Source organism: Lithobates pipiens, unplaced genomic scaffold (genome assembly GCF_037356315.1).
Source record: "Lithobates pipiens isolate NorthernLeopardFrog02 unplaced genomic scaffold, aLitPip1_a1.2 Scaffold_19, whole genome shotgun sequence".
NCBI classification, from domain to species: Eukaryota; Metazoa; Chordata; class Amphibia; order Anura; family Ranidae; genus Lithobates; species Lithobates pipiens.
Genome location: NW_027507764.1, coordinates 521,263,678 through 521,280,925, shown reverse-complemented (window position 1 = coordinate 521,280,925; position 17,248 = coordinate 521,263,678). Strand labels below are relative to the sequence as shown.

General features: G+C 49.0%; 11 pseudogenes; all 11 read left to right on the top strand.

The window, feature by feature from the left end:
* The first annotated feature begins 8,837 nt into the window (after positions 1–8,837).
* Positions 8,838–8,956, top strand: LOC143999291 (5S ribosomal RNA; annotated as a pseudogene).
* Positions 8,957–9,059: 103 nt separating this feature from the next.
* On the top strand, positions 9,060–9,178 carry LOC143998656 (5S ribosomal RNA; annotated as a pseudogene).
* Positions 9,179–9,277: 99 nt separating this feature from the next.
* Positions 9,278–9,396, top strand: LOC143999057 (5S ribosomal RNA; annotated as a pseudogene).
* A 160-nt stretch (positions 9,397–9,556) lies between these two features.
* Positions 9,557–9,675, top strand: LOC143998794 (5S ribosomal RNA; annotated as a pseudogene).
* Positions 9,676–12,296: 2,621 nt separating this feature from the next.
* Positions 12,297–12,415, top strand: LOC143998447 (5S ribosomal RNA; annotated as a pseudogene).
* A 921-nt stretch (positions 12,416–13,336) lies between these two features.
* LOC143998634 (5S ribosomal RNA) lies at positions 13,337–13,455 on the top strand (annotated as a pseudogene).
* A 378-nt stretch (positions 13,456–13,833) lies between these two features.
* Positions 13,834–13,952, top strand: LOC144000033 (5S ribosomal RNA; annotated as a pseudogene).
* Positions 13,953–15,121: 1,169 nt separating this feature from the next.
* Positions 15,122–15,240, top strand: LOC143998874 (5S ribosomal RNA; annotated as a pseudogene).
* A 321-nt stretch (positions 15,241–15,561) lies between these two features.
* LOC143999006 (5S ribosomal RNA) lies at positions 15,562–15,680 on the top strand (annotated as a pseudogene).
* Positions 15,681–15,780: 100 nt separating this feature from the next.
* Positions 15,781–15,899, top strand: LOC143999353 (5S ribosomal RNA; annotated as a pseudogene).
* A 100-nt stretch (positions 15,900–15,999) lies between these two features.
* LOC143999551 (5S ribosomal RNA) lies at positions 16,000–16,118 on the top strand (annotated as a pseudogene).
* Positions 16,119–17,248: the final 1,130 nt, after the last annotated feature.

Below are 17,248 nucleotides of genomic sequence, written 5' to 3'. Positions count from 1 at the left end.
ACTTTAATGTCTGCCCGGACCATCTGCTCGACACTTCGAGCACCCGACCCTCACACTCCCATGCCTTTTTCAAACACTTTCGCAAATCACTGCAGGCACACCTTTTACTTGATATCTGGAGGATTTTGCATCCCTCGGGACGAGACTTTAGCTATTACTCGTCCGTCCATGACTTATAACCATGCATAGACCATGTCTATGTTGACCGTCCCACGCTTGAGCTTCTGTAGACGGCATCCATTGGCAGCATCACCCTTTCGGACCATGCACCGGTTGGCGTGACCATTCAATTACCATCTGGTCCCCACAGGGCCTGGACGTGGAGACTGAACGAAAATCTCTTGGATGACTCTGCTGCGGTTGCCAAGGTGTCGGAGACCATCTCCCACTATTTTAGGGAAAACGCCTCGGATGAGATAAGTGCGGGTGTGCTTTGGGAGGGGCACAAAGCCGTGATTAGAGGGGAACTGATATCATTGGGTTCCCAAATCAAGAAAGCACGTCAAGAGGATTTCAACAGGGTTCTGGCCGCCTTACAGGCGGCAGAACTCTCCCATAAGCAGGGGGGGAGCCCAGAGGCTAAGCAGAAGCTTTTTGAATTGCGTGACCTGTTTTTACGTTTATTAGATCGCCACACGTGTAGGCAGGCCAGGCATCTTTCACACAGGTACTATGAACATGGAAACAAATGCGGCCGTATGCTGGCCAGGGCCCTTCGCAAGAAACATGCTCAAGCTTATGTACAGAAGCTCCGTTCCCCCTCGGGTGCCGTTTGGGTCCAATCCAACAAGATTGCCTCGGGGTTCCAGGAATTTTACGCCCAACTTTATAACCTTTCCCCGGCCTCGCCCGCACACGCTCAGCCTCCCAAGTCTGCTGCCATTCAAGAATTTTTAGCGTCGGCGAGAGTCCCTACACTTACGGCGGAACAATGCGTCGACTTGGAGCGGCCGATTTCTCCGGAGGAAATTGCGCTAACGGTGAAATCCCTGCCCAAGGGCAAGAGCCCGGGATCGGATGGTTTTTTGGGTTCCTACTATAAGATCTTCCTGCCCCTCTTAACGCCACATATGTGCACCTACTTTAATTCCATCGCGGAGGGGAAGCCTATCCCAACCGAAGCACTGTTGGCACACATTACGGTGCTGCCAAAAGAGGGCAAAGATCCTACCGTCCCCCAGAGCTATCGACCGATTTCCCTTCTTAACGTCGATATTAAGATTCTAGCAAAAGTCCTGGCAAACAGACTTTGGAGTCTTATGCCCCAAATTATTCACCCAGACCAAGCAGGGTTTATTCGTGGCAGGGAGGCGAGAGATAACTCCATCAGGGCAATCCAACTCATTCATTGGGCACGTAACAGTCCTGATCCTAAACCTTGTATCGTCCTTTCGACGGACGCCGAAAAGGCGTTTGACCGCGTCGACTGGGGGTACTTATGGGTGGTACTGGAGGCTCAGGGGTTGGGGACGCATATGATGTCCTCGATTATGGCCTTGTACTCCACTCCGTGTGCACAGGTGAAGGTGAATGGGGTGCTTTCCTCCCGGTTCCCGATTCGAAACGGCACGAGACAGGGGTGTCCACTGTCTCCTCTCCTTTTTGCCTTGGTACTGGAACCACTGCTCTGCAGGGTGAGGGCGAACGCAGACATTAGAGGCCTGAAGGTTGGGATGACGGAGCACAAACTGTCGGCGTATGCGGACGATGTGCTCCTTTATCTCTCTGAACCCCTGATCTCGTTGCCGGTTCTGTTGAAGGAGCTGAGGACTTTTGGTGAGTTATCCAATTTCAAGATAAACCTTTCCAAATCGGAGATTTTGCCTATTCACCTCGCCCCGCCTCAAGCGGACCACCTGCAATTAGCATTCCCCTTTACCTGGGCCACGTCTTCTATTAAATACCTGGGCATCCAGTTGACCAACTGCTTTGATGCCTTATATGCCGCTAAATTCCCCCCCTTATTACATGCGATCAAGGCGGATTTGTTGCAGTGGACCAAAACCGCTTTTACGTGGTTCGGCCGCATTAATATTATTAAAATGAATATCCTGCCCCGAGTATTATTCTTTTTACAAATGATACCCATCTCCCTCCCTAAACTGTTTTTTACCCAATTGAATAGCATTCTGTCGACATTTGTGTGGAACACAAAGAAACCTAGAATAGCCATGGCCTTGCTGAAACGCTCGAAGCTGACGGGGGGTCTGGGGGTTCCGGATATCCAGAGGTACCACAGGGCTATTGTTCTACAGAGGATACTTAATTGGAAATTTCATACTAAGTCAAAAGTGTGGGTCTCTCTGTAAAAATGGCTAGCTGGGAGAGATTTGGCTTATGCGCCCTGGTTGTCCCCGGAATATAGGGGGTTATCGGTGGATGTCTCCCCGCTCACTGTACAGTCTCTTTTGATTTGGGACAAACTGAACAAGACGCTGGGCCTATCCCCCCCTGTTTCTCCGCTTGCCCTGCTGGGAGGGTTCCTATGATTCCCACCAGGGGAGCGGAGGGCCTTTTTTGTCCCCTGGGCAGCTGACGGGAATGCCAGTTGTGGACAGTTTCTCAGCGGTGGCCAAATGGTCAGCTATGAATCCCTGCAGACCGGGCATGCGCAGACAGCTATGAATTTTTGGCGATACAGGCAAATGCACCACTTTTTTGAAGCCCATGGCCACTTAATCAGGGACGAAGCGCTCCTTACACCATTTGAGCGTTTTTTTGTAGCAGATGAACCCACTCCCCACCTGATCTCCGAATTATATCACTTGCTGGGCTCTGTTACCGAGGTCGCTAGACCGACATACATACGGGTCTGGGAGAGGGAGCTACAACTTGACTTTTCCGCGGCCCAACTGTCCCACCTCTACAAACTCACGTACGCTAGCTCCATGGAGTCCAAAACCCAAGAAACTAATTTTAAAGTACTGTCTCGCTGGTACAGAGTGCCGGCAGACTTAGCACGTATCTACCCTTCGGTATCGGACCGGTGCTGGAGGGAATGTGGCCAATTGGGCACCCTCCTTCATATTTGGTGGGATTGCCCACGAATCAAGCCATTCTGGGAGGACATCCGATCCCGCATAGAGGCAGTTTTGCATCTTGATGTGCCACTGTCTCAGGCCAACTATCTTTTGCACATTCCTCCGATCCCGATTGGTAGATACAAAAAAAGCCCTCTGCCGCATCTGTTGAACGCGGCCAGACGTCTTATACCGATTTACTGGAAACAAACTAGGACTCCCACAGTGGAGGACTGGGTCAAAAAAGTGAATGACATCAGAGAAGCGGAATATTGGGTGGCAACCTGTAGGGGTACACGGGCTAAGTGTGACAGCATATGGCAATCATGGACAGTCTACATGTCCGAAACTATATACGCTACCTCCAGTCTGGACTTGGCTCTACTGGAGCTAGCGGAACCCTCTTTGAGATCCCGCACACACAATGATGTTCCCACCTAGTGGCTGTTTTTCACCTTCTTGCCCCATGGACGGAGAGACGACTTTGCTGCTGAGACTCGCCTGGTGCTGGACCGCTGCACTTCGCAGGGATGTCAAGTAGGCTCCACCCTCCTCCCTTACCCTATCCCCCAATCCCCTCTCTACCCCTTCTTGCCTCTCTCTCACCCTTCCTACTGTTCTTTTTTACCTTCTTTCTCTGTATTCCACACTATAAGATGTTGCCTTTTATTGACCTACGTGGTATTGAGCTGTGGTGGTGCGTTAGGCTTCCTGTGGGCTGGCTGGCCCTGCGGCCACTTTGTTTGGCTGACGGGGGGAATCCCTCTGTCCGGAGGGGTCCATGCTGGGACGTCCCTCCTGGGCGGGGGGGTTGCTGTGGGCCTGTCCTACCCCCGGGGGACGCTCGGGAGAGGTTGCTGGAGGTGATTGTGCCCCCCTCTCCTGGGCGGCCCCTGGGGGTGGTCCCATGCCTCCCCGGCCTTTTGTATGACGGGAGGTGGGGGACTGGGCTCCGGCCCGTCCTCTCCTTTCCGCTCAGAGGCACCTTGGAGCGGGGCCCTAGCCCACGGAGGCCGGACTTGATGTGTATGAGCTAGAAGACACTCCAGACGTTCATCTCCACCCGTTTGCCTAATTCATGTGTCTGGTTTGAGCCGCCAACTCTTGGCCACTGGGTCAGTTTTTATGGGTGTCATTGTTTCCTACAGTTTATTTGTTCTTTGTTTGGTCCTGACACAGCTGTCTAATGTATACTCAAGTGTGTTTCAATGTCAAAATATCTCAAAATAAAGATTTTACAAAAAAAAAAAAGCCTCCTTTTCCATGACTGGCACTGTAGTGCAACTTACAGTCGCAGCTGTGGGGTTGTGTCAGTTCCTCAAGAAACAGGTTAAGCAGATGCTTGGCCTCCTTCCCAGTGAGGAAGTGGAGAATTATGCAGAAATACCTCAAATTCTGTGTTTCCTGATTGATGCGATTTCGGATTCTGTCCAACAAGCATCTCGTTTGTCTCTCCTGTTGGTACACATGCGAAGGGCCCTATGGCTAAATAATTGGGCAAGCTGAGCTATCATGCAAGAAGCATTTGATTGGGTTCCCGTTTAAAGGGGAACGTTTGTTTGTAGAAGAATTAGACAAATTCGTCCAAAAAATTTCAGGGGGTAAATCTACTCTCCTTCCAGTCAAAAGGAGCAAACTCCCATCATTTAGGCGTTCTCTCTCTTCCGGAGCATCAAGCTCTAAGCAGTGGTGACGGCCTTCTCAACCCCCCTCTACAGGAAAGGCTCAAGGCCGGGCCCAGGGGCAGAAGAAATCCTGAGGGCGAAAGCCTGCCAAGCAGAGCCCGAAAGCTTCCTTGTGAAGGAGCGCCCCCGCTCGGCCAAGTGGGGGGAAGGCTCTTGCAGTTTGCAGAAGCCTGGCGGGAAGAGATCCGGGATGAGTGGGTGGTCTCTTCGGTATCTCTGGGCTACAAGCTGGAGTTTCAGGAGATTCCACCTTCTCGCTTTCTAAGGTCAAGGATCCCCAGAGACCCAGTAAAGCAAAGACCGCTATTTCTGGCCTTAGATCACTTACTATCCCAGGGGGTGATAGTAGAAGTGGACCCAAAAGAACAGGGTTCAGGGTTTTACTCGAATCTCTTCACCGTTCCAAAGCCAAATGGAAGTGTCAGACCTATCCTGGATCTGAAGGATCTGAACCGGTTTTTACGCATCCGGTCCTTCTGAATACAGTCAATTCGCACTGTGGTCTCCTCCCTGCAAGGGGGAGAGTTTATGGCATCAATAGACATCAAGGATGCATATCTCCATGTGCCAATTTTTCCCGCACACCAAAAGAATAAGGTTTGCGGTAGAGCGGCGCCATTTTCAATTTGTGGCCTTGCCGTTCGGGCTAGCTACGGCCCCTCGAGTCTTCACAAAGATTCTGGACCCTTTCTTGGCAAACCTAAGAGCTCAGGGTATAGCTGTCATGGCTTATCTAGACGATTTGCTTCTCATAGAGAAAACAGTAGCGCTCCTGAACCACAGTGTTACCAGAACGCTAGAACAGCTGGAACGCCTAGGTTGGATTATAAACCTAGAAAAGTCGTCCCTACAGCCTGCTACCAGGTTGGAATACCTGGGTATGGTTATCGACACTGCTCAGGGCAAGGTGTTTCTACCAAGGCCAAAAGCCTTGGCCATTGGGGATCTGGTGCGTCTAATTCTGGGCAGAAGATCTTCCCCCATTCGGTTGTGCATGAGACTCTTTGGGAAAATGGTCGCCTCCTTCGAGGCCGTTCCATTCGCCCAGTTCCACTCAAGGCCTCTGCAAAGATTCATCCTTGCGGCTTGGAACAGGAAGCCCCAGTCCTTGGATCTTCCTATGCGTCTATCCCCAGGGACACGCAAGAGTCTCGTCTAACGAGTCTAAGAGTCTCGTTACAAACCGAGAATTTGCTGAAAGGCAAAACTTTTCTTCCTCTTCCATGGAAGATTATTATGACAAATGGCAGCCTGACAGGCTGGGGAGCAGTGTTGGAGGAGACGTGCTCGCAGTGGAAATGGTCTGCGATCGAGAAGCTATTGCCCATAAATGTCTTGGAGATCCGGGCAGTTTATATGGCTCTCATAAACTGGTCTTTCAGACCTGTTCGGGTTCAGTCCGACAATGCCACAGCAGTGGCCTATATCAATCACCAGGGCGGTACCAGAAGTCTGGTTGCGCAAAAAGAGGTGAATCGTATACTTGTCTGGGCAGAAAGGCATGTTCCATGCCTTTCTGCAGTCTTCATTCCAGGAGTGGAAAATTGGCAGACAGATTTTCTGCGCCGCCAGCAGTTGTGCCTAGGAGAATGGGCTCTGCACCCCGACGTGTTTTGGAACATATGTCGCAGGTGGGGTACTCCAGACGTAGATCTGTTTGCGTCCAGGTTCAACAGAAAACTGGACAAATTCGTGTCAAGGACAAGAGATACACTCGCTCAGGGGTCGGATGCTCTGACAGTTCCCTGGGATCAGTACAATTTGATTTATGCCTTCCCCCCGTGCCCGCTTCTGTCGCGGTTCCTGGGAAGAGTCTAGAGGGAAACAAAGTTGCTTCTTTTGGTAGCCCCGGCTTGGCCCAGGCGACCGTGGTACGCAGAGATCATGAAGTTGGCAGTAGGCAGGCCGTGGATCCTCCCTCTCCGGCCAGATCTGCTCTCACAGGGTCCAATTTACCATGCTGCTTTACACAGTCTGAATTTGACGGTTTGGCTGCTGAGACCCACATTCTGAGAGACCGTGGGCTTTCGGGGCCAGTCCTTTCTACTCTGGTCAATGCCAGAAAGCCGGCCTCCAGGCTTATTTACTACAAAATCTGGAGGGCATATGTTTCCTGTTGTGAACTCAGGGAATGTCATCCTAGAAAGTATGTCATTAGCAGGATCTTGGCCTTCCTCCAGTCAGGCCTAGAAATGAATTTGGCCATAAGCACTATCAAGGTGCATATTTCGGCCTTGTCAGTGTTTTTTCAGAAACCACTTGCATCACATTCCCTGGTGCGGGCTTTCATCCAGGGGGCTATGCGGATAAGGCCGCCAGTCAAACCTCCGGTATGCCCATGGGATCTGAATTTGGTTCTCTCAGCTTTGCAGGGGCAACCTTTTGAACCTTTGCATCAGGCTTCGTTAGTTCTTTTGACTAAAAAATTGGTTTTCTTGGTAGCCATATCCACGGCTAGAAGAGTGTCAGAACTAGCAGCTCTCTCCAGTAAAGAACCGTATCTAATTATTCATAAGGACCTGGTGGTAATGCGTCCCAACAGGTCCTTTCTGCCTAAGGTGGTTTCAGGATTCCATTTGAATCAAGATGTAAGCCTACCATCCTTTTTTCTGGACCCACAGTCTGCAGAAGAAGAATCTTTGCACACTTTGGATGTGGTAAGGGCAATCAGTATCTATCTTCAGGCAACTGCACAGATAAGGAAAACTGATTGCTTATTTATTTTGCCGGAAGGCCCTAGGAAGGGTCAGGTGGCATCAAAATCCACTCTCTCATGGTGGATTAGACAGATTATTTCTCAGGCCTATAGTGTTAAAGGGAAGATCCCTCCTTTTCAAGTGAAAGCGCACTCAACTAGGGCTGTAAGTGCTTCTTGGGCAGTGCATCACCAGGCCTCCCTGGCTCAGATCTGTAAGGCTGCAACTTGGTCATCAGTCCACATATTCACCAGATTCTATCAGGTGGATGTCAGAGGGCAAGAGGATATCGCCTTTGGGCGCAGTGTACTGCAGGCTGCAGTTTAGGTCCTCCGATCCTTGGCGGTCTATATATTATGATCTGTGTCTCCCTCCCCTCAATCTGAGCATTGCTTTGGGACATCCCACTATGTAATGAAGCTCCTGTGTCCCCTGATGTATGATCAAGAAAATAGGATTTTTATACACAGCTTACCTGTAAAATCCTTTTCTTGAGAGTACATCACGGGACACAGGGCTCCCACCCCTCTTGGGTTTTACGTGGTTTCCTATTGCTTTGCTACAAAACTGAGGTGCCTCCCATATGGGAGGGGTTATATAGGGGAGGAATTCTCCTTAATTGGGGGTTAACCAGTGTCCAATCACCAGAGGTGCCTATATAACCCACTATGTAATGAAGCTCCTGTGTCCCGTGATGTACTCTCAAGAAAAGGATTTTACAGGTAAGCTGTATATAAAAATTCTATTTTTTATGTTGTTGGCGTTGACCTGTTTTTTTTCACTTGTTTCCCAAGATGACCATCTTGGCGTTTGTCAAGAGGGCTGAGAGAGCCCGAAGAAATCTCCTACGGCCACATCACCCTGAAAGCGCCCGATCTCATCTGATCTCGGAGGCTAAGCAGGGTCCGGTCTGGATAGTACCTAATTACAGGTGCCGTAGGAATCTTTTTATATTGTTGGCTTTGACCTGTTTTTTTTCCGCTTGTTTCCCAAGGTGACCATTTTAGCATCTGTCAAGAGTTTTGAGTATGTCCCGAAGCGTTCGCCTAAGGCCACATCACCCTGAAAGCGCCCGATCTCAGAGGCTAAGCAGGGTCAGGGTCAGATGGGAGACCGCCAGGGTCTATGTTGTTGGCGTTGACCTGTTTTTTTTTCACTTTTTTCCCAAGATGACCATCTTGGCATTTGTCAAGAGGGTTGAGAGTGTCTGAATAGAACACCTATGGCCACATCACCCTGAAAGCGCACAATCTCATCTGATCTCAGAGGCCTAGCAGTGTACGGCCTGGTTAATACCTGTATGGGAGACCATCTGTGAATACCAGGTGCCGTAGGCTTCTTTTTATGTTGTTGGTGTTGACCTGTTTATTTTCGCTTGTTTCCCAAGGTGACCATCTTGGCTTTTAAAAAGAGGGTCGAGAGTGCCTAAAGAGATCACCTACGGCCCCATCACCCTGAAAACACCCGATCTTGTCTGATCTCGGAGGCTAAGCCGTGTTGGGCCTGGTTAATACCAGGATAGGAGAACGTCTGGGAATAACAGGTGCCGTAGGCTTCTTTTTATGTTATTGACCTTGACCTGTTTTTTTTTTTTCACTTGTTTCCCAAGGTGACCATCTTGGCATTTGTCAAGAGGGTTGAGAGTGCCCGAAGAGATCACCTACGGCCCCATCACCCTGAAAGCGTCCAATCTCGTCTGATCTCGGAGGCTAAACAGTGTCAGGCCTGGTTAGTACCTGGATGGGAGACCGCCTGGGAATACCAGGTGCCATAGGCTTCTTTTTATGTTGTTGGCTTTGACCTGTTTTTTTCGCTTGTTTCTGAAGGCGACCATCTTGGCGTTTGTCAAGAGGGTTGGGCGTGTCTTGAAGAGAATGCTTACGGCCACATCACCCTGAAAGCACCCGATCTCGTCTGATTTCAGAGGCTAAGCAGTGTCAGGCCTGGTTAGTACCTGGATGGGAGACTGCCTGGGAAGACCAGGTGCCATAGAAGGATCTGGCCTGGTTAGTGTCTTGATTGGGAGATCGCCTGGGAATACCGGATGCCGTAGACTTCTTTTTATGTTGTTGGCTTTGACCTGTTTTTTTTAGCTTTTTTCCCAAGGTGAGCATCTTGGCCTTTGTCAAGAGGCTTCAGAGTGCCCAAAGAGAGTGCCTACAGCCAAATCACCCTGAGAGAGCCCAATCTCATCTGATCTCGGAGGCTAAGCAGCGATGGGCCTGGTTAGTACCTGGACGGGAGACAGCCTGGGAATACCAGGTGCCGTAGGCTTCTCATTATGTTGTCGGCGTTGACCTGTGTTTTTTCCCTTTTTTCCCAAGGTGACCATCTTGCCATTTGTCAAGAGGGTTGAGAGTGCACAAAGAAATTGCCTACGGCCACAACACCCTTAAAGCACCCAATCTCGTCTGGTCTCAGAGGCTAAGCAGGGTTGGGCCTGGTTTGTACCTGGATGGGAGACCGCCTGGGTTTTCCAGATGCCGCAGGCTTCTTTTTATGTTGTTGGTGTTGACCTGTTTTTTTTCGCTTGTTTCCCAAAGTGATCATCTTGGCATTTGTCAAGAGGGTAGAGAGTGCTTAAAGAGATCGCTTACAGCAGCATCACCCTGAAAGCACCCTATCTCTTCTGATCTCGGAGGCTAAGAAGGGTTGGGCCTAGTTAGTACTTGAATGGGAGACGGCCTTGGAATACCAGGTGCCGTATTCTTCTTTTCATGTTGTTGGCGTTGACCTGTTTTTTTTCGCTTGTTTCCCAGGGTGACTATCTTGGCATTTTTCAAGAGGGATGAGAGTGCCCAAAGAGATTGCCTATGGGCACATCACCCTGAAAGCACCCAATCTCCTCTGATCTCAGAGGCTAGAAAGGGTCGTGCCTTGTTAATACCTGGATGGGAGACCGCCTGGGAATACTAGGTGCTGTAGGCTTCTTTTTATGTTGTTGGCGTTGACTTGATTTTTTGTTTGCTTCCCAAGGTGACCATCTTGGCGTTTGTCAAGAGGGTTGAGCGTGCCTGAAAAAAATCTACTATGGCTGCATCACCCTGAAGGAGCCCAATCTCATTTGATCTCAGAGGCTAAGCAGGGTTGGGACCTGGTTAGTACCTGGATGGGAGACCGCCTGGGATTTCTCAATGCCATAGGCTTTTTTTTTAAGTTGTTGCTTGATTCCCAAGGTGACCATCTTGGCGTTTGTCAAGAGGGTTGAAAGTGCCTGAAGGGATTGCCTACGGGCAATCTTAGAAGTTGGCAGTAGGCAGGCCATGGATCCTCCCTCTCCGGCCAGATCTGCTCTCACAGGGTCCAATTTACCATGCTGCTTTTACACAGTCTGAATTTGACGGTTTGGCTGCTGAGACCCACATTCTGAGAGACCGTGGGCTTTCGGGGCCAGTCCTTTCTACTCTGGTCAATGCCAGAAAGCCGGCCTCCAGGCTTATTTACTACAAAATCTGGAGGGCATATGTTTCCTGTTGTGAACTTAGGGAATGTCATCCTAGAAAGTATGTCATTAGCAGGATCTTGGCCTTCCTCCAGTCAGGCCTAGAAATGAATTTGGCCATAAGCACTATCAAGGTGCATATTTCGGCCTTGTCAGTGTTTTTTCAGAAACCACTTGCATCACATTCCCTGGTGCGGGCTTTCATCCAGGGGGCTATGCGGATAAGGCCGCCAGTCAAACCTCCGGTATGCCCATGGGATCTGAATTTGGTTCTCTCAGCTTTGCAGGGGCAACCTTTTGAACCTTTGCATCAGGCTTCGTTAGTTCTTTTGACTAAAAAATTGGTTTTCTTGGTAGCCATATCCACGGCTAGAAGAGTGTCAGAACTAGCAGCTCTCTCCAGTAAAGAACCGTATCTAATTATTCATAAGGACCTGGTGGTAATGCGTCCCAACAGGTCCTTTCTGCCTAAGGTGGTTTCAGGATTCCATTTGAATCAAGATGTAAGCCTACCATCCTTTTTTCTGGACCCACAGTCTGCAGAAGAAGAATCTTTGCACACTTTGGATGTGGTAAGGGCAATCAGTATTTATCTTCAGGCAACTGCACAGATAAGGAAAACTGATTGCTTATTTATTTTGCCGGAAGGCCCTAGGAAGGGTCAGGTGGCATCAAAATCCACTCTCTCATGGTGGATTAGACAGATTATTTCTCAGGCCTATAGTGTTAAAGGGAAGATCCCTCCTTTTCAAGTAAAAGCGCACTCAACTAGGGCTGTAAGTGCTTCTTGGGCAGTGCATCACCAGGCCTCCCTGGCTCAGATCTGTAAGGCTGCAACTTGGTCATCAGTCCACATATTCACCAGATTCTATCAGGTGGATGTCAGAGGGCAAGAGGATATCGCCTTTGGGCGCAGTGTACTGCAGGCTGCAGTTTAGGTCCTCCGGTCCTTGGCGGTCTATATATTATGATCTGTGTCTCCCTCCCCTCAATCTGAGCATTGCTTTGGGACATCCCACTATGTAATGAAGCTCCTGTGTCCCCTGATGTATGATCAAGAAAATAGGATTTTTATACACAGCTTACCTGTAAAATCCTTTTCTTGAGAGTACATCACGGGACACAGGGCTCCCACCCCTCTTGGGTTTTACGTGGTTTCCTATTGCTTTGCTACAAAACTGAGGTGCCTCCCATATGGGAGGGGTAATATAGGGGAGGAATTCTCCTTAATTGGGGGTTAACCAGTGTCCAATCACCAGAGGTGCCTATATAACCCACTATGTAATGAAGCTCCTGTGTCCCGTGATGTACTCTCAAGAAAAAGATTTTACAGGTAAGCTGTATATAAAAATTCTATTTTTTATGTTGTTGGCGTTGACCTGTTTTTTTTCACTTGTTTCCCAAGATGACCATCTTGGCGTTTGTCAAGAGGGTGAGAGTGCCCAAAGAAAGTGCCTACGGCCAAATCACCCTGAAAGTGCCCGATCTTGTCTGATCTCAGAGGTTAAGCATTGTCGGGCCTGATTAGTAACTGGATGGGAGACCGACTGGGAATACCAGGTGCCGTAGGCTTCTTTTTATGCTGTTGGCGTTGACATTTTTTTTTTCCGCTTGTTTCCCAAGGTGACCATCTTGGCATTTGTCAAGAGGGCTGAGAGAGCCCGAAGAAATCTCCTACGGCCACATCACCCTGAAAGCGCCCGATCTCATCTGATCTCGGAGGCTAAGCAGGGTCCGGTCTGGATAGTACCTAATTACAGGTGCCGTAGGAATCTTTTTATATTGTTGGCTTTGACCTGTTTTTTTTTCGCTTGTTTCCCAAGGTGACCATTTTAGCATCTGTCAAGAGTTTTGAGTATGTCCCGAAGCATTCGCCTAAGGCCACATCACCCTGAAAGCGCCCGATCTCAGAGGCTAAGCAGGGTCAGGGTCAGGGTCAGATGGGAGACCGCCAGGGTCTATGTTGTTGGCGTTGACCTGTTTTTTTTTCACTTTTTTCCCAAGATGACCATCTTGGCATTTGTCAAGAGGGTTGAGAGTGTCTGAATAGAACACCTATGGCCACATCACCCTGAAAGCGCACAATCTCATCTGATCTCAGAGGCCTAGCAGTGTACGGCCTGGTTAATACCTGTATGGGAGACCATCTGTGAATACCAGGTGCCGTAGGCTTCTTTTTATGTTGTTGGTGTTGACCTGTTTATTTTCGCTTGTTTCCCAAGGTGACCATCTTGGCTTTTAAAAAGAGGGTCGAGAGTGCCTAAAGAGATCACCTACGGCCCCATCACCCTGAAAACACCCGATCTTGTCTGATCTCGGAGGCTAAGCCGTGTTGGGCCTGGTTAATACCAGGATAGGAGAACGTCTGGGAATAACAGGTGCCGTATGCTTCTTTTTATGTTATTGACCTTGACCTGTTTTTTTTTTTTCACTTGTTTCCCAAGGTGACCATCTTGGCATTTGTCAAGAGGGTTGAGAGTGCCCAAAGAGATCTCCTACGGCCCCATCACCCTGAAAGCGTCCAATCTCGTCTGATCTCGGAGGCTAAACAGTGTCAGGCCTGGTTAGTACCTGGATGGGAGACCGCCTGGGAATACCAGGTGCCATAGGCTTCTTTTTATGTTGTTGGCTTTGACCTGTTTTTTTCGCTTGTTTCTGAAGGCGACCATCTTGGCGTTTGTCAAGAGGGTTGGGCGTGTCTTGAAGAGAATGCTTACAGCCACATCACCCTGAAAGCACCCGATCTCGTCTGATTTCAGAGGCTAAGCAGTGTCAGGCCTGGTTAGTACCTGGATGGGAGACTGCCTGGGAAGACCAGGTGCCATAGAAGGATCTGGCCTGGTTAGTGTCTTGATTGGGAGATCGCCTGGGAATACCGGATGCCATAGACTTCTTTTTATGTTGTTGGCTTTGACCTGTTTTTTTTAGCTTTTTTCCCAAGGTGAGCATCTTGGCCTTTGTCAAGAGGCTTCAGAGTGCCCAAAGAGAGTGCCTACGGCCAAATCACCCTGAGAGAGCCCAATCTCATCTGATCTTGGAGGCTAAGCAGCGATGGGCCTGGTTAGTACCTGGACGGGAGACAGCCTGGGAATACCAGGTGCCGTAGGCTTCTCATTATGTTGTCGGCGTTGACCTGTGTTTTTTCCCTTTTTTCCCAAGGTGACCATCTTGCCATTTGTCAAGAGGGTTGAGAGTGCACAAAGAAATTGCCTACGGCCACAACACCCTTAAAGCACCCAATCTCGTCTGGTCTCAGAGGCTAAGCAGGGTTGGGCCTGGTTTGTACCTGGATGGGAGACCGCCTGGGTTTTCCAGATGCCGCAGGCTTCTTTTTATGTTGTTGGTGTTGACCTGTTTTTTTTCGCTTGTTTCCCAAAGTGATCATCTTGGCATTTGTCAAGAGGGTAGAGAGTGCTTAAAGAGATCGCTTACAGCAGCATCACCCTGAAAGCACCCTATCTCTTCTGATCTCGGAGGCTAAGAAGGGTTGGGCCTAGTTAGTACTTGAATGGGAGATGGCCTTGGAATACCAGGTGCCGTATTCTTCTTTTCATGTTGTTGGCGTTGACCTGTTTTTTTTCGCTTGTTTCCCAGGGTGACTATCTTGGCATTTTTCATGAGGGATGAGAGTGCCCAAAGAGATTGCCTATGGGCACATCACCCTGAAAGCACCCAATCTCCTCTGATCTCAGAGGCTAGAAAGGGTCGTGCCTTGTTAATACCTGGATGGGAGACCGCCTGGGAATACTAGGTGCTGTAGGCTTCTTTTTATGTTGTTGGCGTTGACTTGATTTTTTGTTTGCTTCCCAAGGTGACCATCTTGGCGTTTGTCAAGAGGGTTGAGTGTGCCTGAAAAAAATCTACTATGGCTGCATCACCCTGAAGGAGCCCAATCTCATTTGATCTCAGAGGCTAAGCAGGGTTGGGACCTGGTTAGTACCTGGATGGGAGACCGCCTGGGATTTCTCAATGCCATAGGCTTTTTTTTTAAGTTGTTGCTTGATTCCCAAGGTGACCATCTTGGCGTTTGTCAAGAGGGTTGAAAGTGCCTGAAGGGATTGCCTACGGGCACATAACCCTGAAAGCACCCGATCTCATTTGATGTTGGAGGCTAAGAAGAGTCAGGCCTTGTTAGTACGCGGATGGGAGACCGCCTGGGAATACCAGGTGTCGTAGGCTTCTTTTTATGTTGTTGGCGTTGACCTGTTTTTTTTAGCTTGTTTCCCAAGGTCACCATCTTGGTGTTTGTCAAGAGGGTTGAGAGTGCCTGAAGAGATTGCCTATGGCCACATCACTCTGAAAGCACCCAATCTTGTCTGATCTTGGAGGCTAAGAATAGTCAGGCCTGGTTAGTACCTGGATGGGAGACCACCTGGGAATACCAGTTATTGTAGGCTTCTTTTTATGTTGTTGGCGTTGATTCGTTTGTTTTTTTCCGCTTGTTTCCCAAGGTGACCATCTTGGCATTTGTCAAGAGGGTAGAGAGTGCCCAAAGAGATCGCTTACAGCAGCATCACCCTGAAAAAGCCCTAGCTCTTCTTATCTCTGAGGCTAAGAAGGGTTGGGCCTAGTTAGTACCTGGATGGGAGATGGCGTTGGAATACCAGGTGCCGTATTCTTCTTTTTATGTTGTTGACATTGACCTGTCTTTTTTCGCTTGTATCTCAAGGTGACTATCTTGGCATTTGTCAAGAGGGTTGAGAGTGCCCAAAGAGATTGCATATGGGCACATAACCCTGAAAGCGCCCGATCTCCTCTGATCTCAGAGGCTAAACAGGGTTGGGCCTTGCTAGTACCTGGATTGGAGACAACCTGGGAATACTAGGTGCTGTAGGCTTCTTTTTATGTTGTTGGCGTTGACTTGTTTTTGTTTTGTTTGTTTACCAAGGTGACCATCTTGGTGTTTGTCAAGAGGGTTGAGAGTGCCTGAAGAGCTTGCCTATGGCCACATAACCCTGAAAGCACCAGATCTCGTCTGATCTCAGAGACTAAACAGGGTCGGGCCTTGTTAATACCTGGATGAGAGACCACCTGGGAATACTAGGTGCTGTAGACTTCTTTTTATGTTGTTGGTGTTGACTTGTTTTTTTTTTGTTTCTTTCCCAAGGTGACCATCTTGGCGTTTGTCAAGAGAGTTGAGAGTGCCTGAAGTTATTGGCTACGGCCACATCCCCCTGAATGTGTTCCATCTCGTCTGATCTTGGAGGCTAAGCAGGGTCGGGCCTGGTTAATGCCTGGATGGCAGACCGCCTGGGAATACCAGGTGTCGTAGGCTTCTTTTTTTTTTCAAATATAATTTTTTCTCCAAACAGGGGAAGACGGTCCCCCGAGTACATAATGCAACAGAGAAATACAGAGCAAAAAGCAGCTGAACAATACTTGATACAGGTATATTCGCAACTGTGAGTCTGCCTTCCATCAATCATAATGATTCAAGGCACGGATAAAGTACTGTACCAAGATCCAGGGTCACACAAACCCCAGGTCCCTCCGGCATAATCCATCCAGAGGGGGGGGGTGGGGCCGTCATTCCCAATTTTCCACTTTTTCCAAAAGAGAGAGTGGGTGGAGGGGGTGAGAGATAGGGGAGGAAGGCAGAAAAGAGAAGGGGTGAAAGATCAGGAAAGGAGAAGAGGGGACGAGACACAATGGCAGCCACTGTCCAAGGGGCCAGTCAAGGAAAGCTCAGAGCATTAAGGTGATAGCAGGCGACATCCTTCCAGCGAGAATATAAAGGTATTCCAGATGTCCCAGGTTTGTTTAAAAAATTCTTGTTTACCTTGTGATGTGAGGATCAAGTCCTCCATTTTTTTTAATGTCCTCTATTTTCCTAAGCCAGTGAGTAATGAAAGGGGGGGAACATTTTTTCCAATAGAGAGGGATGCAGGATTTCGCCACATTTATCACATGCCGTAAAATTTATTTTTTTGTACTTCTTAATGGGAATCTGTCAATGGTGCAAGAGAAAGAATGCAGCCTCTTCCGGGATGGAGAAGTCTGTGAATTTTTGTGTTATGCATCGGATCTCTGTCCAGAAGTCCACCAAGCTGGGGCAGGACCAAAAAATGTGGATCAACGTGCCCTCTTCTTCTCCACACCTCCAGCATATGTTCGAGGAAGAGGGGAATTATTTATGCAGCTTTGATGGTGTCAAATACCACCTGGTGAGAAGTTTAAAATTTGTCTCCTGTATCTTCGTGCACAGCGAGGTTTTGAGAGCCAAAGTGATAATGCGTTGTCTCTGTGCTGGGGAAAACGAGCAATTAAGGTCCTTTTCCCAGTTGGACAGGCAGGTTAAGTGTGGGTGATCTGTTTGAGAGAGAATGTGGACCAAAGGGCCTTCGCTCCTGCATAGAGCCTCAAACTCCGTCTGAGGGAGTGCGAAAGTTTACGTATACCTTTGAT